Here is a 24,241-nt window from a genome sequence, read left to right as displayed (position 1 = left end):
GAGAGAGAGAGAGAGAGAGAGGGGGGGGGGTTTCTCTATGTAGCCCTGGCTGTCCTGTAACTCACTCTGTAGACCAGGCTGGCCTCGAACTCACAGAGATCCGCCTGTGTCTGCCTCCCAAGTGCTGAGATTAAAGCGTGTGCCACCACTGCCTGGCTGCTGGTGATTTCTTGACTCTCTTACTTAGCCTTCAGTCTCTGCCACCATCACAGCTCAAGTGTCATGAACTTCTGGTGACATGACATCCCTTACTGTACACATGACAGTCCCTGAAGTTGTTCTCCAAGCCAAAGGAGGCTTTTTGGTGCAACCCACAACTGGTCACAATGCCTTTCTGAATGCGAACTAGTTTTCAATGACTCTTAAACTACCAAGGCTCTTTATCATCTGTTGATTCTCTTAACCACATACATAGCCCAGGCTGGCCTCAAGCTCCCTATGTGGCCCAGGCTAGCCTCAGGCTCACTGTGCTCCTGTCCCAGACTTCTGAGTACTGGAATTTGATAAGTGCACGCGCCCACACCTGACTTCCTTTGGCCTCTCCCTACATTATCCTCTCCTTGCTTTCTGAGCTCCGACTTACGGCTCTCCTTTGGTTCCTTAAGCCATGCTCCTAGTCGCCAGCAGGACTCTTACTTAAGCTTCTGTTTCTGTTATACTGCTCTTCCTGTTCCCTTGGCCAGGTTAACCTTCAGCTCGCTCTCCAGGCTGCAAGTCGCCTTGCTTCTTTGTATCCAGTTGCTGTGAACACTCAGATCCAGTGAGACTCCTGGGACACACAGTTGACCTTCTGCAGGTGGTTTAAACAGTGCCTTTTTTTGTCTCTATGCCAGGAATGCCTGTGCCATCTTCTCTGCTACCTTGGGCCCTTTTTCATTCCATCAGTATGTTCTAGATGGCATCTGCTAAGGTTTCTGAAGCCCTCAGTGCAAATGTCCAGGCTCATCTGATTGGTGAGGGGAAGCTCAGATGGTTGGCCTAGTGTCAGAAAGGAAGAAAGACACTCGATCCCTGCTGCTGGGGCATTACTTTGCCCTCCCTGCATTCTCTAAATTGCCATGGAGAGTCCATAACGTGGGGGAATGCCTTGGTGTCTCTTCCCCTTGTCTCTCCATTCGACAGATGTGAAGCTCACGCACGGCCAGAACAATAGGCCATGTAAGCATCTAATGTCCCTCTCTTTCCCCACCTCGCATCTGCTGGCTCGTGAGTTCCTCAAAGGACAGTGGTGGCTGCCAAGTTCTCTTTTATAGCGAATCCCCTTCACCTTCCATAAGGTCTAACCTGATTTATTTTTTCTCTTTAGAGCACTTACCTTCTCGTACATAAATATCGGGCAGTGGGATTGGAGCGCATGTTTCTCGACTGGAAGTGGCGACAACCACGGCAGCAGGCTTATTTTTAAATAAAAATTGGAAAGTTATGGGGCTCCTGAGGGTTTCTGCATCTTTATTTTTCATTCACTGGTAGGGGGGTGGGGTGGGGGGGTGGCAAAGGAGAAGAAAGGATAGGAGAAAATATAGCTTGTGTTCTTGCTTCCATTTGTCATAACTCCGTGTATTCATCTCCTGCTCCTACTCCCCTTTCTCTGGCATCTGGCAACCCTGTAAAGAAAGAGAGGGAGTGATTACTTCTAAGAAGGGAGCAGGGGATCTGTTGGAGCCAAGCATTAGGTATACAGCCCCTGAGCAAGTCACATGCATGGTAAAATATTACCTTAATAACAAACGCATGGAGAGCCGCACGTAAATGGTAACAGCTGCTTTGTGATGACCACGTTATAAACGACTGCGGCCCTGATCGTTAATAATGTATTTGAACAATAACAACTTGATTCGAAGGAAGAAGTACGGCCTTTCAGTTTTTCCTGGCATGCAAATTCACTCTTGCTGCCGTGTGAAGGATGGAGGACCCACGCTGGGTCTTCAGAAGTGCAGAATGTAATCTAAGCAAAAGTGGGCATCTGCTGTCCACCCTGCAACTCTTCTGTGCCCAGGGTCAACCTTTCAACTATCCTGCAGCGTCCAAGCCTTCCCTCTTTCCTGGGAACTGAAGCAGCAGAAGCTGATCCCTCTGATGGTGATTTGAAGGTGGAGCCTCAGCAGATCCTGGAAATTTCCTAGAGGTTGGTATTAATTACCAGGAAGTTCAAAGGCTACCTTTCTTTCCCTCTCCCTTTTCTTGTGTGTGTGCATGTAAGCACGTGTGTCTATGTGCGTGTGTGTGTCCAGGTCACAGGAGGACATGAAGTGTCCCATACTATCATTCTCTATTTTATTACCTGTGGCAGGGTCTCTCACTGACCCGGTGCAAGTTCCTGCTGTTCTCCTGTCTCTGCCCCTAATAGTGTTCAAGGCTACATGGGAATATAACCACAACTGATTTTTATGTGGGTGCTGGGGATTTGAACTCAGGTCCTTGTGCTTGCACAGCAAGCGCTCTCGTTTTCTCAATCAGCTTCCCAGCCCCAGGGCTACTTTTCTTTAAGTTCTTTGAAGTTAAAGTTCTGCTCCAAGGGGGCAAAGATGGCATCTTGGGAGTCTCCCCAGGCTCACTGCAGACATTGGTTGCATCTCTTACTATGCCCTCTCTTTTAAACACTCCCAAACTTCTCAGGGTCGCAAGTGCGTACTCTGTTATTTAGGGCCTGTGCTTTTCTGCCTGGGAAACTCCTACTCATCCTTCAGAATCCGGGTTCATTTATGCAGAGTTCGTTGCTGCGTCCCATTAGGCCGCTTTGACGGCAGCGTTTTGCTCCAGCTTTAACTGTGGTGTTGCTTATGCCGCACACTGTAATGCTCTATTCACATATTGATTTCCTCCCTGCGCTTGGAGCTCCTTAAGGACAATAAGTGTGTGTTAGTATTCTTTTTGTCTCCATTCCCCAGCACGGTGCTCAGAAATCATTAAATATCCAATAAGTGTTGAATGAGCAAGTGAAGGGCCACCAATAAACACCTTTCTCATTGCTTACGTCCGATGGTATTGTAGGACCCTGGATCCTGTTGTGAAAGTTCACTGCTATGTACTCTGACACCCTGTCACCTACAGTTATGCCATCCTGAAGGTGTTCACACTTACAGGGGTCAGGGGGAAGACAACCCATTAGCCCAACCATGTCTGTCTCATTTAGGTGAGTGTCTGCTGCTGCCTCCCTCCCAGAAGCCAAGACCTCCCGCTTCAGCCACTTTGCCCTGTCTGTCTCCATCGCTCCTCTGATGCTTACATTGTACTTTATTTCTATATAGAGAAGATCTGGACGAAGCAAAGATGAACACTTAGGTAAGCCACAGGGCTGCAGGCTCGTATCGCTCAATTCTTTTGGTGTAGATGTCTCTGCTTCTTCAGGGCACCCCATCTCAGCGCCCTTGCTCCCAACGCTAAGTCTGCCTTGACTTTGCTTTGCTTCACCATAGGAAGGCAGAACTCTTTCTCTCTAATCCCCAAGTGCACTCCTCCACCTGAATCCCACTTGGGTCCTTTGCACAGGGGCTCCAGAGCTACAGTGAGACCCTCTTTTCTGTGGGGGTGAGGACTGTGGGGTTAGCGACCTGAATGCAGCCTTGTCGTGGTTTGTCTAAAGTTTTACCATCCTTCCTGCCTTTGGGAGCCACTCTCCTCTCTTCTGGCTCTCAGCCTTCATCATCTTTCCTGAGTCTCTGTTTTCCACACAAGTCCCAATTTTTCTTACAACTCTGACCTCAGAGCACTGCCTGCTCCGTCTGCTCTTTCTGATTCTGCTCTCAGAACCACTGATCCAAGGACTCGTTTTCCACACTGGCCTCTCTCCTCAGAATAAAATGAAACGCTTTCTCATCTACTGGGTGGCTGATGTGTTTACTTTATTTACTGATAGCCTTTTGCCTTAAAAAGACAAAAATTTTAAACCATTTGCAAAAATGTAAACCATGTAGCAAAAGAGAGTCAACCAAAACTAAACAAAAAAAAAAGTTGAAACAATGGGCAGTCAGAGCCAAGAGGTGTTGGCAGTGTCCTGGGTGGGTTAAAAAATACCGGGGTATCATGGGGGAACCAGTTCTCTGTTAGTGGTGGCATGGGCTTCATTGTGAGTCAACACCAAAAGGCAAATAACGTCAGCTACAAAGATCAGTGAGCAGAGAACAAAAATAAATCTAAACCTCTCGTGAACATGGTAACGTTTAGTACCAAGAATAAAGGAGTTTCTGCTATGACCCTTGAGTGCAGGTTCAATCCCTATGGGTCTCTCTATGCATCCTCCCAATTAGAAAACACGAGCAAATCCAAGCCTCTTGGGGGTGGTGAGAGAATGCTCAAACCAGAATGTAGTGACCCTGGAGTTTCCTCTCAAACTTGATTTTCTGGGCATGGTCATGAAGCCCTGTGAGATGAGGCTCCAAACTCATGGAACTTCTCCTCTCCTAGGTGGCTGCTCTCAGGTCAGAATCCCAAAGCTATCTTCAGATGTTCATATCCAAAGATACATCTGTCTCAGAATGCCTGCACACCAGCTGAAAGTGCCATGCTCCTCTCTGCCTTTTCAACAGCATCCTTAGAGAATGGGTGCAGGTATATCAGGTAGGAAGTGTGATAGAATCTTCACACAGGCCATCGATGTGCAGGGCAAAGCATCATTGCTGAGTGTCTCACAAATGGCCCAAACACAGGATTTTAGGGTCTAAAGCAATAGCAATCACTTCTGGCAGGTATATCAAGAGAAGGTGGTGGGAGGGTTAGAGCTGAGTAAGGATGTATCAGGAAAAGCTAGGGGCACTTTCATCGGGAGGAAATAGACTGGGTGAAACTCAGGCATGGAAAAGCAATTCTTGTTCAAAAAAAAAAAGCAAATAGATCAGATCGTATGGAGCATAGTCTGTGTCAAGGAAAGGTAGGTTGGGGACAAATTATGGAGGGCTTTGAATACCAGACTGATGAGAGTGAGCTGTGTTCAGTAGGCAATGGGGAGCCATTGAAGACTTTAGAACCCCAGAATGATGCGATCAAAGGAGTACTTGAGGAAGAGTAATTTGCTTGTGGCGTGTAGAATGGTTTAGAAAATAGGAAGATAGCACGGACATAAAGGACACCTTATAAACGCTCGTTGACTAAAATGTTTGAAGAGAGCGAAGGAGAGGCCATTGCAAGAGTCTACTCGCCAGAAGGCAGTGACAAGGGGGAACACAGAGGAGGAGATGAATGCTTGTGACCAGCAGAGAACACTAGAGCAGAGGACCTGCTGGGCAGATGAAACAGCAAAAGCCGTTATTTACTCTGAAGGAAGAGCTGAGCTAGACGGAAGTTGTGGGCCCTTTTCTATAAGAAGGGGGTCAGAGGAGTTCAAAGGCATGGCCAACACTCATGAGGTGTTTTGCCAAGTGCACGGAGTATGGTTGGACATCGGTAGTTTTGACTTGACCCCAACGTATCACCTACCTCATCCTTTCTTTCTTTAGAGAATTGCTTCTCTGTCATGTCAATTGTGTGATTCTAAGAAGCTGTCAATCATCTCTCATAGCAGCAGTGCTCAGTCCCTGGTCATAGCAATTGGTCCAAGGATGGGTATGGGATCCTCTCTGATTGATAGCGCTTCTCTGAGATTCCCGAGGGATGGGGCTAGTAGGCTTATTTGGGAAAGTTGGGGCTCTGCAGGAACTCAGGCTGGAATGTGCTGTGGGATACCATGTATGGTATCTCCAGCAGCATCTACACTTCAGTGTTGAGAGAAGAGTGATCTGTAGGCCCATCAGAGGAGACCGCAGAGCAGTGGAGCGTGCAGACTGAGTTAGGACAGTGCTGGAGTGGAAGGAGGAGGAGGGTTCTGAGAACTGCATGCTGAGCTGCAGACAGGCAGAGCACCTGGGCTCAGAACATATAGCAGGACCTGTGGTTATTTTCTCAGAGCTGATTTGGAGGTATGTGTGTGTGTGCATGGTGTAATAAATGTGTGTGAATGCATGTGTGTATATGTGAGTGTGTGGTGTGAGTATGTTGTAGTGTATGTACCATGTGTGACTATGTGTGGTGAGCACGTGTGTGTGTGTGGTGCATGTATGTACCCATACCCATGCACCTGTGGTTGTTATAGGAAACATTTGAAGACCCTGCTCTGTCCCTCTTGGCTCTATCTGTCCCCTTGAGGCAAGATTTCTCATTAAACCTGACACTAGTTTGGCAACCAGTAAACCCCAGTGTTCTTCCTTCTCTGTTTCCCAAAGTGCTTTGGTTACAGGTGCAATAGCCATTTCTGGTTTATTTATGTGAAACTGGGATTTGAACTCAGATCCTTATGCTTACAGGGTGGGTACTGCTATCCACTGAACCAGCTCTCCAAAGCCGGGAGAGAATACTTAAAATGAGAGCTGTGGTTTGGAGAAGCATCCTCCAGGGGTCTCCGTGTTTAGCTTGGTCCTCAAGGCGATGATGCTAGAAAGTGGATGTGGTACCAACTGGGAGGTCCCTGAGTCACCGGAAGAATATTCTGGGAGGAAATTGTAGGACTCCTGTCTTGTTTGTACTTTCTGCCTCCTGAGAAAAGTGGTTTTGCCATATACACACCATTGCCAGAGGTTCAAAACAGTCACCCAACACTAGACTAGAACCTCCAAGATTTTGAGGCAAAAGAAACCTTTCCTTTTCATAAGTCAGATGTCGGAGGTATTTTGTTATGGTGAAAGCCTGACCTAAAGCAATGGACAATGTGAATCTTTGTTTCAGCTCCTCTGACCGGGCTCCATATGACACTAGGAGCCCTCAATCTGTGTCCCAGCTGGCTTTCTCTTGCTGTGACAAGCATCACAGCCAAACACAACTCAAGAAGAAAGGATTTATTTGACTCCCACTTCCAGGTCAGAGTCTATCCTGGAGGGCAATCAGAATGTCAACTCAAGGCAGGAACCTGGAGGCAGAAGCTGAAGCAGAAGCCATGGAGGAGGACTGCTTACCAGTTTGCTCCCTCTGGCTCCCCCAAACCTGCTTTTTTATATGACTCAGAGTCACCTGCCCAGATAAGGCACCATGCCCAGTGGGCTGGCCCCCCCTCCCCCCGTGTCCGTCATCAATCAAGAAAATGTCCTGAACACTTGCCCACAAAACAGTCTTATGGGGGCATTTTCTTAATTGAGGTTCCTCTTCCTGTGTGGCCCTAGCTTGTGTCAAGTTGACACAAAACAAACCCGAGACAATCAATTTGCATATTATTTTGTTTTGTTTGTTTTCTTTCTTTTTTCTTTTTTATCTGTCTTAACTCTACCGGTTTTCTCTATTGCTGGCTCCCAGGCTAGACCTGCCTATGTACTCTTGCTCTTCCATGGGACAGCAAAGGACATTTAAAAACTAATTGGCCTTTGGTTAAACATCAAAGACCATGAAATTCCATCACCCAACTAAGGGAAGCATGCAGCCCAGAATTTGCTTCCTTGAGGGCAGCTGCCTGCTGTCCTTCTGGCCTGATTCCCTTTATGTCTGTGCCCTGAGTCCAATGCCAGTTTAAACAGCTCATTTTATGTCTGAGAGTTTTGCTGTAGCTATCCCTCGACGTTTATCCAGGCTGTCTAGTTGTAAGTAACAGAAACTCAATTTGAGCTACATTTTGCAAAATAGGGCATGTGTCAGCAGATATTACTGGGAAATCACACATCTGTTGCATTAGGGACTTGTGTCTGTGTGCGTGCGCGTGCATGTGTGTGTATTTGTCAATGTTTGTATATGTGGGTGAGAGTGTGTTTTTATGTGAGTGTATGTGTTTGTGTGTGGGTGTATGTGAGAATGTGTATGAGAGTTTTTATTGGTATTTGTGTGTGTGTGAGTGTGTATGAGTTTTTGATATGTGTGTGTATATGAGCACATGAGTGCATATGTTCACATGTGAGTTTGTAGTAGATTGTGTTTGAGTTTATGAGAGGGAGTGAGTGTAACTGTGAGCATACATATGTAAGTATATGCATATATGTGTGCACTCGTATGTGCCTGTATGTGTGTACACATGTGTGCCACAGTGGATAGGTACATACAGGTCAGAGGACAGCCCCTGGAGGTGGTTCTTCGCCTTCCATCTTATTTGGATGTAGGACCATCTGTTCCTTTCGATGCAGCCAGGCCGTGGCCCGTGAGTACGGAGTGATGTCTTTGTCTCCACCGCCCCCTTCCTTGATGGGGCCACTGGTATGGTGGACCTTGGGCTACTGCATTCAGCTCCCCACATGGTCATGGGATCACAGCCTGAGTCATCTGGCTTGAGCAGTGAGTGTTTTCACCGCTGAGTCATTTCTTCAGCTGACCACCAGGTTCCTTTGAACCCATGTGCACAGCCTGTATATTCCCTCGGGCATCTCAGGCCCTTCCGTGTAAAGACTTTCTCCAGATGGCAGGTTTATGTCTATAGCCTCCCCTACCACCCTCAGACAAGACACATCCCAGCAAAGAACTCTCATTGTTTAGACATGCTCCCATGACCACCCTTGGACCTAAGGCTGTGGCCAGGGGCCTGAAGAGCAAGCAACTACAGGCTGGACCTGGCTGTCGCATGCCCTCTGTTGCTACTGGGGATGATTAGCATCTCGTTAGAATCCTGTGATTGACATGATAGAGAATCAATACTTCGAAGACAAGCAGGACAGTGTAGGTGGTAGTGGTGGGGGTGAATTCAGAACCGTATATATGTAGCCACACTCCTTTGGCATGGCAAACCTTCTCTTTGGCAGCCCAGGGGGACGTTATATATGTAGCTGTCACTCATACTCTCCAAATTAGTGGGCTGGCAGATGAAGTGGAAGCTGAGCTCTGAGGTTTTCCTCTCCTCCTTGCTGGCTTCTCTTTGTGACAGCCATCACTCCCTTGTGCAGGTGCCTCCTGATCTCCAGAGGCCCCAGGCTGGGGTGCCAGGGGAGGCTTAGATCAGGGCAATGATGTGCTGGCTGAGGTGTGTGGAAGGAGAGGCAGAACCAGCCAGGCTGCTGAACCATGCGAGATGAAGGTGCACAGAGGCAGGAGCCCGAGGGCAGGTTGCCCACTTGCTGCCTGAGTGTGGCAGGAGGACTTGGTGCTTTCTATGGGCCTTCCTTGACTTGCTCTGTGACCCTAGGCTACACGCTTAATTGCTCAGGGCCTCTTCCCTTCACTTTCTCATCTGGCAAGCAGGTATAATGATATGACTGAGCTAGCTGAAACCATGCTTTCCGAGGGGAGATGCTAATTTGAAACTTGGTGCTACGGAGACAGCTCCCGGTCTACCAGGTATCCCAGGAGCCTCTGGCCTGAGACCCAAGGTCCCTTGGGTAGAAAACAGGACTTTTTAGATCCTGATTTAGAATTTTGTGATTTTTCACCTCCAGAACCAAGCCACTCTTACAGCTGGGCTGGAAAATGAATGGTTCTTTGCATACTGATAATTGTAAGTGGGTATGCGGTTTCCAACACTGGCTCTAAAGCTGGGATTTATCATGCCACAGGGGTTATAGAGAAGTACAGGAGTTTTAAAGTTAACAAGTTTAAACACTGTGTGTGTGTGTGTGTGTGTGTGTGTGTGTGTGAATGAAGAGTCCAGAAGGGGGCACTAGATCCTTAGTTAGAAGCATTTGTGAGCTGCCTGACCTGAGTACTGAGAACTGAGCTTTGGTCCTCCACGAGAGCACTGGGAACTCTAAACTCCTGAACCATCCCTCCTGCCCAGAGGGATATAACCCACATTCCATTCTTACCTGGTTCAGTATGAGAAGTTACTATGTGGTGCATGTATGCAGTAGCCAGATTGCATGTCAGGGGATCAAAGAGGTCAGTGGGCCAAGCAGAAGACCCCAGCTTCACAGTACATCCCTGTCAGGCTCCAGGCCCCACCTTGCTTATTTTACCAGTCTCCACGAGTGGCTGAAAACAAATGCAGAAGGAGGGATGAAGAGGTTTAGTGAGGAGGTTTGCTCAGCTCATGCAATTCAGGTAACATAAGAGAATAGGACACTGGGTTCTTCAAGTATGTATAATTAGAATGGCTTAATTTTTAGTAAGCTTTTCACACTGGGTCTGGTGGTCTGAAACCACCCAACAAACCAATCTAATTCCCTGGATAAATGTGGACTGTCAAACCTCTACCTCCTCCTTCTCCTTTATCTCTCTCTTCATCATGATTTATTTACTTATATTTTATGTATGTGTGACTATTTTGCTTGCATGTGTGTATGTGCACCATGTGCATACAATTCCCATTAGGGCCAGAAGAGGGCGACAGATTCCCTGAACTGGAGTTACAGTTGTGAGTCATCACCTATGTTCTGGAAAAAAAAAAAAACTTTGGCTTTCTGTAGGAACAGCAAATGCTTTTAACTGCGGAGATATCAATCTCTCCAGGTCCAGAATCCAGCCTTCTTATCATTATAGTTAAGGTCTTCCACGACCCATTGTTTCCCACATAGTTTTAATTATAGGCTACTATGGATCCCTGATACATGGTCCCCAGAACCCCATCTATTAGCTTATGGGTTGACTTCTGTGATGAAAGTGATTCTTTCATTCCCCCTTTCTTTCCAAAATTCCTCTGGACTTCAAACTCCTACTGGGTCCTCCTCCAGGATTTTGCCATAGAGCCAGGGTTGTTTCCTGGGTGGCAAGCAGGAAGGCCTTTTGGAGAGAAAAGGCTTACAGTGTGCATTCACAGAGCACATTCCTGCACTGTGTTACCTTCCCATGCAATGTGCTACTGTATCTAGGCAAGGTGGGGCTAACAACAAGATTCAAGGAAGCATGGAGCAGGGACAATGGAAGTTACATGGCAGGAAGCCTTCTCTTTGCCCCACAGCCTTCCCCAGAGCTCTGTCCCAGGACGTCATGATAGCTCTTGAATCCCACAAGAGGGCAGAGTAGATAGAGCCCCCACCAAACTTTTTAGCACCCCACTTGTCAACAGGGTAGGCTTGACATGTGGGCTTTTTGTCAGAAAGATAATTCGTACTGGGCGGGACATGGATAAGTGAGAGTCAAGAGATGCATCCATTTCCAAGGCCTCCAAATTCTCCATGTACTTTCCTTGCATGAGGGGAGGAGGAGGGATGGGGAGCAGTGAGCACAAAGCCTTCTCATCCTCATCCCTGGATCTGTCAGCCTGACCAGAACAGGCATTCATTCTCAGAATAAATAATCAACTAAAAATAATTGTACCAAATTCATTTTCAAATTGGCTTGTCAGACACACGCTTGCCCAGGACAAGTTTGTTGAATAAAATATATCTTGGGGAGCAAGGTGAGCCAGCCTGTCTCATTCCCTTAGGGACATCTGTAAATAAGGGCCATTCTGGAGGCCGGAAGCAAAGAATTCCCCAGCATAGATTGAATTCTGGCTTTGTCTTAATGAACGTCAATATTTATTACCAAAGGCGTTGTGCTCCTCGGAGTGATAGAGCGTTTCCACATGTCAGCTCTTGCCTGTTGCCTTCCCAGGTACCAAATGCTATGCAATTGCTGCTCATAAAAGGGGCAGACCATGCCGCCAAGGAAGCTCACTCCTGGCTACAAATCTTCATCACCAAACACAGTAGGCTTTGCTTCTGGTTTGGACCAGAGTGCCACTGATGCAGATTTTCTGGATGTCCTGCTGTGGCAGAGAGACCCTCAAACACCTTTTGGCTTGGGGGAAGGAGGAGTGGTCTTTCTGGGATGGTGACAGGGGCATCAGATGGCAAGGCTTGGGAAGCCTGAATGTGCTGGGGTTACAGCTCCTACCCTGTGTTCCAAGGCCAGAGAGATCTGGTCATTTGTCATATGTTTGAGAGTGCCTTGACTTGATCCATCCCAACCACCTTACAATGCCAATGAAGGTCCTGAGACTCAGAGACAGGAGGCCTTTGTCAAGGTTATAGAGTTCCCAAGCTGATGCCCTTCACATCTCCTTGAAACTGAGCCAAGAGTTCAGAAGGACTCTCTGAAATGACTCCGGGCTGCAAGACTGGTGGCTCCCAGCTGCCGCTGTTTCTGATCTTTTCATAGGTTTGGGTTCTCTTGGACACCAGATCTTGCTTCCTAAAGTCTGTCCATACAAGTTGCTCTCCCCAGTTTAAGCAAACCCATGACCTGTCTGACCTTTCCCAGGAGAGAATCTCTAGAAAGGCAACTCGAACGCCTCTGTCAAGCAAAACATTCTGGAAATAGCCATTTCAGGTGGACGATTTGTACACAGAACTGGAGGACTCCAGGAAACAACCTGTGTGGTGGTGCTAATCCCTGTGCCCTGGGCGGAACTGAGAGAAGGGCTTTGGAAGATGGAAGGAAAGGTTGCCGTGCCTGATCACTGGCTTCTGATCACTGGCTTCTGGTTCAGCTTCCTTTCTGCCAACTAGCTTAGGACAGAGATGGCCCCGGGGCAGAGGCACAAAATGGGTTTTTGAGAATGATGTCATATGGTTCTCAGACACCAGATTGCTCTTGCAGAAACTGTCTGGCTGTTGTTCTGGGAGCTCTGCCGAGGAGAATTATAACTTTTGACAATGGATATCTCATCTTGCCCAGATGCGTCCTTTATAGGATCTGCCAGCAAGATTACAGCAGCATCAGGGTGTAATGGGCAGAGGAGTCAATAATTCTGGGGTTATTGATTGTAACCAGACCCATTCTTCTTTTTTAATTTATATTTTATTCACTTTTTCAAGCTGTTTTTTTTTCAAACCTGTCCTGACAAAAGCCCCTGCTAGATCAAATACAGTTGATTACATTTTTAAAAAATGATAGGAGTAATTTGCTGCCTTTAGGAGAGGCAAGAGCAAGGCAGTGCACACACACACACACACACACACACACACACACACACACACACACGCACGTGTGCTCATGAGAAGACACTAAGAAAGTCAGGGGCATGGCCAGGAATCCCCTGGCTGACCCAGAAGCACAGCCTCCTCCTCCTGAGGCTAAGGCTGGAAGGGGACTGACTCATCAGAGATTCGGATCTCCTAAGGTTTCACTGCCTTGCTGGATCTTCCAGCACCCCAGGGGGATATTCCTTCCCCAGGCCTTATTCCATCTAGAAGATCTTTCTGGATAAGACAAATAGAGACACCAAGTGGATCAGAGCAGGTGAAGGCACACAGAACCTACCCACCATCCCCCATGTACACATACACACACACTCCAAGACCCATTTAATCATATACCAACAGAATATACCTTCATTTTGGAATAAATATTTATTTGTATAAGACACAATACACTATTGATTGATATGTGTTATATTGTTAGGCTCAACTGTATGCTTGTAAGGTCATAAAGCATGGGATAAAACCGGACTTGCTGAACATAGCGGACAATGAGGACTACAGAGAACTCAAGAACAAGGGCAATGGGTTTTTGATCCTACTGCACGTGCTGGCTTTGGGGGGGCCTGGGCAGTTTGGATACTCAACTTACTAAACCTGGATGGAGGTGGGCGGTCCTTGGACTTCCCACAGGTCAGGGAACCCTGATGGCTCTTCAAGCTGATGAGGGAGAGGGACTTGATGGGGGGAGGGGGAGGGAAATGGGAGGCGGTTGCGGGGAGGAGGCAGAAATCCTCAATAAATAAATAAATTAAAAAAAAAAGAATTGATTACACATTTTTGATGTCACCAATATTCCTTTCATCACCAAGCTACTCTGTAGCAAGGCATGAGAAATCTGGTGGGCAGCAGCTGGGTTGCCTTTGGTGAGTTCCATGCTGGTTCAATCCTCTTAGTCCTTGTTAGGAATGACATCTCTAGGCATGACTTGGGGACCAGATTCAATGTCTAAATCTCCCTGTAGCTTCTGCTCCCTTTGTTTCTCTTCCCCTCAGTGAGAACCCCCAGACTGAGTTTTCCGTTGTCATGGATCATGAAGGAGATCAGGGCATACCCAAGCTCAGAGGTGAAGGGAGCTTAGAGGAAGGAACAGAATAAAATCACCCACCCCAGGAGCAACAGCTGGGTCAAAGTCAGGAGCGGCTAGCTGGGTGCAGTTGCTAGCAAGGCATAGGGAAGTTCTTTCTGTTCTTTTCCCATACTGTCCCATGGGCCATGGTCGGGGCTGGCTACCTATCCCTCCACAGACACTGTCCCTTCTTCTCAGACTTCCAGGATGCATCAGAGTAAATTCTATCTCTTAGTCCTTATTTGGGTAAAAATGGATTTGAAAGCATCAGGGGCTTGAAGGAGGCATGAGAAGCAGAAATGGAGCCAGAGGTATTCTCATCTTTATCCACTCGCTAATCTTGTGTGGGTCTATATCTCTTTCCAGGGGGTCATGTTGTGAGGTCAGATACAAGGAGAAAGCCATTTTGCTTTTCTGGGCACACAAAAATATTTCAAATGAGTTCTGGGTCTGTTTCTCATATTTAGGAAGTAGGGGAGATTTGGGAAAGCAACAAGAGGAAGAGGGACATTTATTATCGCATGCTAAGGCTTGAAATTGTATGAGACAGACCTTGGCAAGGGTCTTAGCCATTCCCCTTCAGCGTCCATCCCCGCAGGTGCCATGGCCATTCGTCAGTCTCACAACCCACCTCATCTCTTCAACACTGGCTTTAGTGACCCATCTGGCCTCTCAGCCAGGGGACTGCAGTCTGAGCCCTAATGCCTACTCTTGGCAGCTCTGTGACTCGGCCTAATCACCTTCTTAGAACCCTGGCTATTTCCTGTATTAAACAGGCATAATGATAGCATATGCTTTCCCTTCATCAAATACCCACCTTTACAGGCTGTGTGAGAATGGTATCAATGGGAACATGCCCCATTCACAGAAAAAGACTTTTATTTTTAAAGAAGAATTAAACTATTGTGTAAAAGGATTGAATTTACGGGAACATCGAGAAGACAGTTCTGAGAGTTCTCATATGGAGGGTACTCAGCTCCCTCTAGTATTAACGTCTTACATTAGCATGCTACATTTGTTAAAATTAATGAGCCAATATTGATAAATTGTTACTACGAAGACCTTCCTTCATTTTTATTTAGGTTTCCTTATTCTTTTCCCTTTTTATTAAAAATAGATTTTTTTCTCACATAATATATCCTGGTTAGGGCTTCCCCTCCCTCTGTTCCTCCCAGTTCCTCTGTACTTTTTCTTCCATTTGAATCCCCTCCCCTTCAGTCTCTCATTAGACAACAACTAATAATAACAAAATGGAACAAAACAGAGTAGGATAAAACAAAACGAATGTATCAGAATTGGACAAAAATAAAAACAAGCAAGCAAACAAACAAAAAAGAGCCCAAGGGAAGGCCTAAGAATCAGAGAGCCACTGGCTTGCACACTCAGGAATCCCTTAAAGACACTGAACTGGAAGATTTCCTGATCCTCAGCTGGGGTCCTTCATCTTTCTAGCATTCTAGGACCAGGTCATACTTAAATGTTGAGCTCTCCTTAGGTCCCTCTGACCCGATGATTCTCCAGTTCTTGCTTTGATGACCTTCTCCGTTTCAAGGCGCATGGATCAAGCGTGCTGTGGAATGATCCCCTCCAGTGTCATTTGTCAGCTGTCATTCTCCTGATAGAGTGATAGGAGACAACACCAGCAAGGGGCGATTGGTCACATCTCAAAGATTGGCAGCTTCGAAAACTTGCAGAAATTTGTTGATACTGCTTTCCAGAGTTGTACTTTGTCATTAAGAAAGAACAGTGTGTGTAGTGCTTTCATTGTGTGTGTCATGTGCATATGGTGTGTGCATGTATGTGTATAGTGTATGTGCATGTGAAGTATGTATGTGTGGTATGTGTATGTAGTATGTGTATGTGGTGTGTGTGTGTGGTATGTTTCATATGTGTGTGTGATGTGCATATGGTGTGTGCATGTGTGTGTATAGTGTATGTGCATGTGATGTGTGTAGTGTGTGTGTGGTATGCATATGTGTGTATGTAGTGTGTGTGTGGTGTTTATATAAGTGTGTATGTGTGTGGTGTGTGTGGTGTGTGTGTAGTTTCTGAGCACTGGCTCCTTCTTGGCTCTGAAGTAAGAGTCTTGGGTGTTCTTCCTGAAATGAGTGTCTTCCCTTTCTGTAACCTGGTTCTGACTACAATGAGTTGTTAGCAACATGGCCATGGCCTATGCAAATGAAAGAAAGAGGCTGGGGCAGAGGTGCCCACTGTGGCAGCCCACTCCCCTTGATGGCTCAATAATAAATCACCTTTCTGTGGTTATTAATAAGCTATCCTTGGTACCCCCCATGGGCTGACCCGGTAGGCTCTTCATTTCCTGCCCTGCTTATAATAACAGTCCAAGTCTCAGGAGCCTTAGGAATTCATCTCAGACCTATACCAGGCAGCAGGGGCTAAGGAGTCTAATTTTCCATCTGGCTTCTACTCCTGTGTGTTCTGAGTCAATTCCTTACCCTCTCTGTATCTCAGTTTTATGTTGGAGATAAATATTATTATATTAATGCACACACACACACACACACACACATAATGGATAAAAATAGATCTGGTGACTTGGCCCCCTTCCTTGTGAAGTCATGTTCCAAGGGATGATGGAGCAATGTCTACAAAAATAATGATTCATTTTTTTGTGGGACAGGGTGATCGATTGGTATTTGCCTCACCCGAAACTACTGCACAAAGAACGATGTCAAAAATGAAGAGGATGAGGGGACTGACAGGTGGCAGAACACACCTACACCCCATGGACGCCAGTTTTACCCCTCTGTAGGAGGAGGTGGCCGTTCCTGCTCGCAGAATATGGAGAACAGGCATCTTAAGTAGAACGTATGCTAGCTGTTTGCCACAGATGAGATTCCTTTTTAAGACCAAGGCAAGACTGAGAAAGCTTCCCTCAGCACTCAAGTGTTGGCAGTAATTTCTGTCCTACCAGGCCCCACAGCCTTTCAGTCCCAAAGAAACACACAGAGGTCTACATTAATCATAAACTGGTTGGCCTATTAGCTCAGGCTTCTTACTAACTCTTACATCCTATATTAACCCATAATTCTTGTCTGTGTCAGCCACATGGCTTGGAGCCTTTCATCAGTGAGGCAGTCTCATCTTGCTTCCTCTTTGTCTGGGTGATGACTGCAGACTGCGTCTTTCATCTTCCCAGAATTCTCCTGTTCTCATCACCCCACCTCTACTTCCTGTCTGGTTGCCCCACCTATAATTCCTGCCTGGCTACTGGCCAATCAGTGTTTTATTAAAATAATACAAGCGATAGGCTGCAAGACCATTGTCCCAAAGTACTCATCCCCCCGCTTTTTTTCCAAAACAAAAACTCTGAATCTAATCTCCTTTGTTTAGTTTTTTTCCAGACCATTATTCATAACAACTTGTAACCAACACTCTAAACAAAGATAAATATCTATAATCCATTTTTGGGGGGAATGTGGGTATAGTTTTCCAGGCTACTTCCTGCTGATTGGAGGCACTGATAATCTTATGAGGACCTAAAGATAATTTAGAATTATGATCAAGTCCTGACTAGAGTATTCTGTGAGGCTTGGTCATATCTCTGCCAGCAGTCTAGAGGCTCTTCTGAATGTAGAACTCAGGGGAATCTCCAACAAAGGTCCTCTGAAATGTTAGGTCATCTGGACCATCTGCTCCTATCAGAGATTCTTCAGGGGGTCTTCCTTGATCAAACCTGATTTTTCTTAACCCAGAATGAATCCACAGCCTCTCATTTCCTGTGGAAACAAAAACAGAACCTCATCTCCACACTAACATATCTTTTGACTTAAATTTTGAAGCCAAAGCATTTTCAAAATATATATGTTGTATTAATCCAGCAGCATTTGTAATCAAATGTCTTTTAGTATCTGCTGTTCCTTCCTCAGCCATCAAACAATTCAAAGACAACACAATAGCATACAGTATCCAGATTCGCTGTGTATTTTCCATCTTTACGTGGCTTCATTTTAAACTCTTATTTTTATTTTTAATTTTTGTTATTTTGAGACAGGGTTTCTTTGTGTATCTTTGCTTGTCCTGGAACTCTGTAGACCAGGCTGTCCTTGAACTCACAGAGATCTGCCTGCCTTTGCCTCCCCAGTGTTGAGATTAAAGGTATGTTCCACCATACCCACTACTTTCTTTTTATTTTTTTTAAGGACTTTATTCTTTTTCTTTTCTCTTCTAAGACTACACATATTTTTAAACACATTGTAAACTGTTTAGAGATTTTCCTTGTCTGAATCTATCTTTACTGTATATCTCTCTTTTTTCTGATTATTTGAATCTTTAATTAGGCTAGGATTTAATTAGGCTAGGATTAAAGCTGTGGCTTTGACAGCTGGATCCCCCCCATTCCGTAGCTTTCTGAGGTCTAGCCTCATGACAGAGGTACTGGCAAGAACCATGCTTATTGCCACAACTCTATGGAGTTTCAAGGTCCCTGCCACCACCAAAAAGCATGCTGTTGGCTATTTATAAACACCATTTAAGTGTTTGGTGATGGAGCCTCTAAAAAGAGCTGCAAGGTTTTTGCAGTTAATGCTGAGTCAGAAAGTCTCTCTTAAATGAGACATGCTTGCTTCTAGCAAACTGAACTCACCTGAGAAAATGCTGCTACCAAGAAGACATGCTTAACTCTGTTATTTTGTGTTTAGAATTATTTTCCAAGCTCTCTCAAGTTTAATGTGGATGTAATTATCCACAATGGTGCTATTTGTTGGCAGTAGTTTCTATTCCTCCCAGTCCCAAAGCCATTCAGTCTCAAAGAAACACGGTGGTCTACATTACTGGTCTACCATAAACTGGTTGGCCTATAAGCTTAGGCTTCTTATTAACTCTTACATCCTACATTAATCCATATTCTTGTCTGTGTCAGCCACGTGGCTTGGTACCTTATATCAGCGAAGCATTCTCATCTTGCTTCCTCTGTGTCTGGGTGACAACTGCAGACTGCATTTTTCCTCTTCCCAGAATTCTCCTGTTCTTATCACCCCACCTCTACTTCCTGCCTGGTTGGTCCATTTGTACTTCCTGCCTAGCTACTGGCCAATCAGCATTTTATTAAAACAATACAAGTGACAGTACAAGACCATTGTGCCACAGCACTCAAGGAAACTCCCCTGCCATGCCTATCTCCTCTTACACTCAGCAGGAGATCTCACAGAGTGGCTTCCAATTTCCTTCCACATGCAAATTGTTAGAGCATGAAGATTCCTCCACTGGTAACCAACTTGGCCTCACCCCAGTGGTACCTGAGGTATTCAAAGCCCACACAGGATGTGAGGCTTTGGTTACTCACAACTCTTCCCTCATCATTCTGAAGGAAGGGATCAGGAAGAAGCCAGCACACTTGTGCACTAGGTCGTAGAAGTGTGTAGACAAATAAGACTTGCTAATGTGGACATTCTTTGCTTGCCTCCTGACCTGAAACCACCTCCCATTTGCTTCTGTCAGAGAAATGGGGCGACTGTTGGCTTGCTTTGATGAGTTTGCTAAATGGAGGTACTGAGTCTACTGAGGCCGGGGCATAGGCAGATGAGAAAGGCAAGCAAGTGTGAGAGCCCAGAAGAGCATCCAGAGGAGGCTAGACCTTCCTGGCCTGACAGCTCAGTAGCGGTAAGTCCCCAGGGCCCCATGGCTCCAGTCCCCAGTCTCACACACCCTTAACTGATACATTCCTTTGAGTATGAGTAGGGCTGGGTCTGCTTCTAGCTGACAGACTATGATAACAGTGAAGGGATGTGACAGAGATAATAAGTGATTGATTTGGAGATAATCAAAGGAATGTTATCCTCGGCAGTGTTTGGTCTAGTAAAGACCTCCTAAAGAGAGATGAAACATCTCCTGGAAGAGGGTCTCCTGCTAGCTTGATATAAACCAAGTCAAGAAGCCCACATGGCATTGCAGCTACTTCCATGTTCCATGGCCCCTGCCATCAAATAACCATGAAGACATGAACCTCACCAACCACTGAGTGAGCATGAAACATATTCTTTTCCTGGTGAGCATCCAGTTGAAAATTGTTCCAGCCAAAGCCTTGGCTATGGCTCTGAATGAGAAACAATCAGAGGACCCAGAATGAGTCTTGACTCTTGGCCTGTAGGAAGTAGTTGGGAAACAAATGCATTTTTCAATCGCTCAGCTTCTGATATTATGATAGGCAAGAAAAGACAATGAAAACTGCTCCTGAGACAGGGAAGGGGACAGGAATGAGCCGTGGAAAAACGGGTGCCCCTGCGCATGAAGCAGTCATGGTTGTGTGATCTAGGTACAGCGGCAAGCGAGAGAATGTCACCCTCCTGTCACACAAAGCACAGGACTCGGCTGACCTCTCTGTCCTTACCACTGTGGCCTCAAGCCATTCCTATTATTTCTTTTTCTGATTGGATTTTTGAAAGGGAGAAAGAGTTGATTGGAAATCAGAGACACGCCGCGTTAGTGTCTGTGCCTCCGAGGGAGGTTTCATCACGTCTGAGGTGGAGAACCCTTGCTTTCCTGGGTTTTCATTTTTCAGTTCTCCCTTCTGCCCCATGAGATGTCTAACCATCACTCCTGCTTGATATAACAAATTTTAATAAGCTATCCAGAACTGATTTCTCGTCTTTATAACTTAACTATTGTAATGTACGATGCATTTCCCCACCAGCCTAATTACCTCCAAGATAGCCCCATCTCTCTGTTCCTCTCATCTTCCTGTCCTGTTCCTATTGTTAATGATCCTGCAGAGATGTGGGTCGTCTGGTCCTAACATTTTACTTGAAATTTGCCACTGATAGCCCTACCACTGGCTCCCAGGAGGAGACCTGTCGTCCTAATAACTTTCCTCCTTAACCATGGATTTAGTGTTTCCTAAACCCCTCTCTGCTAAACTGAGGTCAGGGGGTGACTTTAAGTAAGTTTCCACTAAAGCCTTAAGCATAAGAGAGGTGCGTGGCTTTTCACATTGGCTGGCCCAGGAAAGGACTCTTGGGCCTTTTACTCTGCTAGACTGTGGCATAGCTGTAATCTCTCATGTTTTGCCCATCTATCTCACTTGAGGGCAGATCAATTGATTCTGATCCCCTAATTGATAAAGTGGGTATTTTATTTTCTCCCCAATTTTCTTTTTGCCCCAAGATTAGCCTTGCTCTAGGTTGGTCAATGGTGAAAGTGTGTGTCGTACACAGGGTAGACCCCACACCACCTACTTCTATCATAGAACATGGAGGAATCCAGCTGGTCCTCAACTCATACTTTACCTACGCTGGCCAGAGGACCAGGAGATTCATCATCAGGCGTCTCCAGTCACAAACGCTTTCAGTCACAATGACTTGTTTCTTAGACACAGCAGAGACACAGTAGTTGTTGTGGGAGTAACCTCTCCCCCTTTTTAAAATTGGATGTAAGACCAACTCCAAGATATAGAAATCATGCTTGGAAAAAAAAATCAAACTGATTCTGAGTGGGTAGTGTTAAATAGAAGAATTTAAGATTCAACTGAAGGATCAACCTTTGGGTGACCACAAAGCTCCAGGTAGATCTTCGAGGATTTATTGTTCTTTGCCTTAGATTTGCAACAGAAAGGTGTTTCTGGTATCCCACCCCCAAGAAAAGCAGTGGTTCCCACCCAACCCCAAGTTCCATCCTAGTTTCTAGTGGACCCATTATGACCATGGCTGAGAGGCCTTTCCCTGGAGATTAGGAGATTAAAGTCCAGTTCTCTGTATGCCAAAGACTCACCACACTAGTGTGAGCAGTCACACTTAACCACGCTAAAACTTTGCTTCTTCTACAATAAGAGAAATGGAAGCAGATGAAGTCCATAGCATCTTCTGTTTCCCGGGCCCTGTGCTTTCCAGGAGTCCAAGACAAGGAAGGTATGGGTGGACTGGGGAGCGTGTATGAATGAACCCCACTGCTTTCTTCCGAAGGCTTCATGTGGCAGTTGTGCTGCCTGTTCATGTTCTCAGTAGGAATAGCCATGAGCTACTTACTGAGCGTCTGCAAAGGATGGGACCTCCCTGCTGGCTAGAAACCTTACCTTTTACTCTATTTTCAGTGCCTCTGAGTAATCACTATTCAGACGGAGCTTATCTGGTCCACCACAAAAGGCTCCTGTGGGAGGGTGGGAGCTTTCGCAGCTTGGTGCTAATGTGGACACTAGGCAAGGATCCCATATGCCATTTTACCCAAGACACTTCTGTATTTAGCTAGTTTCTTTGCCACATGCTTCACGTAGCATTTGGGTTCTCTCCACTGGTTGTCTGGTCTTTTTGCCTACAGACTCTGTTTCCTGGGTTGTGCTCCTCTTCGCTTTCCTTTTCTTTGCTTTCTGGAGTTCTGTGATCACTCTTTCGGGCTCGCTGGGCCATTCATCTTTACTCCAAACCTCTTCCCTGCCTGCTCTGTTTCCCTAGCTGATGCTGCTTGCTCTTTCCCATGAAGCCAATGCTCACCTGGGAACTAGGCCCCCTTTGCTATTGCTAGAGGCAGGGGTTCCAGACACCTCCTTCCAAGGGGAGGCGTCCATTAAACCTCCTGACACATCAGGGTCCTCCTGTGTCTTACAAGTACAGGCTGGCTTGCCATGGTACATGTTACTGCCTATATTCAGTTGCGTTTGCCTACACATACTACGTGGTGACCGACATGCCAGTTAGCAGCCACTGAAGGATGATAGATCCCTTTGTTTGTTTGACTTAGGTCTGCCAGGACACTGGTGTCAAACAGAGGGCTGTTTACCCCCATGGGCATGCTTCAGCATCAATCCCGGGCACCAGCAGAGAAGGTGACTGAAAGGAAAACGGTGGTGAGCGTGTTGGGATCTGCTTGTCATTGTCCCCACTCACTAGTTACCAGGCTTCTATAAGGAAGGTGGAAGCTGAAAGCCTCAGGTAGCATCCCTGACTTGGTTTATAGTGTGTGTATTCCAGCCACTACCAGAAGCCTCCATCTCTAGCCCCTCTTCTTCCTTCGTTCTTCCAATGGCTCATCATGTATGGTCACTGCCAAACTGTTCTTTTGTTTGTTTGGCTTTTGTTTTGTTTTGTTTTTTGAGACAGGGTGTCTCTGTGTGTAGCTTTGGCTGCCCTGGAACTTGCTCTGTAGACCAGGCTGGCCTTGAACTCACAGAGATCTGCCTGCCTCTGCCTCCTGAGTTCTGGGATTAAAGGTATGTGCCACTGCCATCCAGCACCAAACTGTTCTTGTAGGCTTATAAGAGTAATTATTATTTTATAGCTAAGGAAGAGGCTCAGAGACACAGAACTCTTGCTGAGGCCACAGAACCAATGGGAGAACAAAGCTTTCATTCTCTGTTTCTCTTTTTTCAGGGTCCATCACATTATTACCCAACAAACAATCTCATGCTCTTTGGCTTCTAGTGAAGAAACCGTGCTCTCTACTCAAGGGCCCTGTAGTCTATGGAGAGGGAAATGCCTTTCAGAGACTCAGAGCACAGTGGAGGAGTAGCCTGTGTCCAGGAGAGCTCGGGGACAGGACTGGGTCCTTTTAGAGGAAACTCCATGGAGGAGGAAGGAGACTTCTGATCTGCAGCTTGAAGGGTGGACAGGAGTTGGTTGTTTAGACTAGAAGGGAAAGAGAATTCTGGCACATGGACACCAGAAAAAAATCCATGGGAAAATGAGAAGAGTGAACTCGTTTGCATGGAGGTTGGGAGAGGCTTTGTGTGTGTGTGTGTGTGTGTATGTGTGTGTGTATGTGTGTGTGTGTGCGTGTGAATGCGTGTGCATGTGAGGGGACTCTAGAGACTGTACAGCTGGTGGCACAAGTGAGGTGTCATTCATTGCTTCATCCTAAAGTAAGAAAGGGATGTTGGCATTTGAGGAGGAGAGAGAAGTAAGTGTGAATATTTCCTAATATACAAATTGGCAGAGGTGTGGAGAAAATTGTGAGAGACTTTGTATTTGGTGTGTGTGTGTGTGTGTGTGTGTGTAAGAGAGAGACAGACAGAATGAATGAATGTGTGTGCGTGTATAAGTATGTGTATGTATATGTGAGTAGGTGTGTGTGGGTGGGTGTTTGAGTGTGACTACATAAATGCGTGTAGGTATATGAGAGTGTGTGTGTGTGTGTGTGTGTGTGTGTGTGTGTGTGTGTATACTAAAGCTATGGAAAAATAGTTAAGAGCCTTGTCTAACCAATTAGAGGAAAAGTGACAAGGGCTGAACCCAGGCAGCAGCAGAGGAGATGGAGAAGGGGCAACAGATGTGACAAATAATTGTGTTAGACAATAGAACAGACTCAAAGGCAAATTGGTTGTTGGGGGCGGCAAAGACGGGGAGGCGTTTCAGGCTATAATGATGAGCTCTCTAGTTAAAGGACTTGAGAGGCTGATGGCACTGTTAACTCAGCTAAGGCATGGGGAGAGAACAATGGGCAGTTTGGGGTGCACTAG

This window comes from Microtus ochrogaster, chromosome 5, assembly GCF_000317375.1.
Source record: "Microtus ochrogaster isolate Prairie Vole_2 chromosome 5, MicOch1.0, whole genome shotgun sequence".
Lineage (NCBI taxonomy): Eukaryota > Metazoa > Chordata > Mammalia > Rodentia > Cricetidae > Microtus > Microtus ochrogaster.
The sequence above is the reverse complement of the archived record's forward strand: the minus strand, read 5'-3'. Positions refer to the sequence as shown.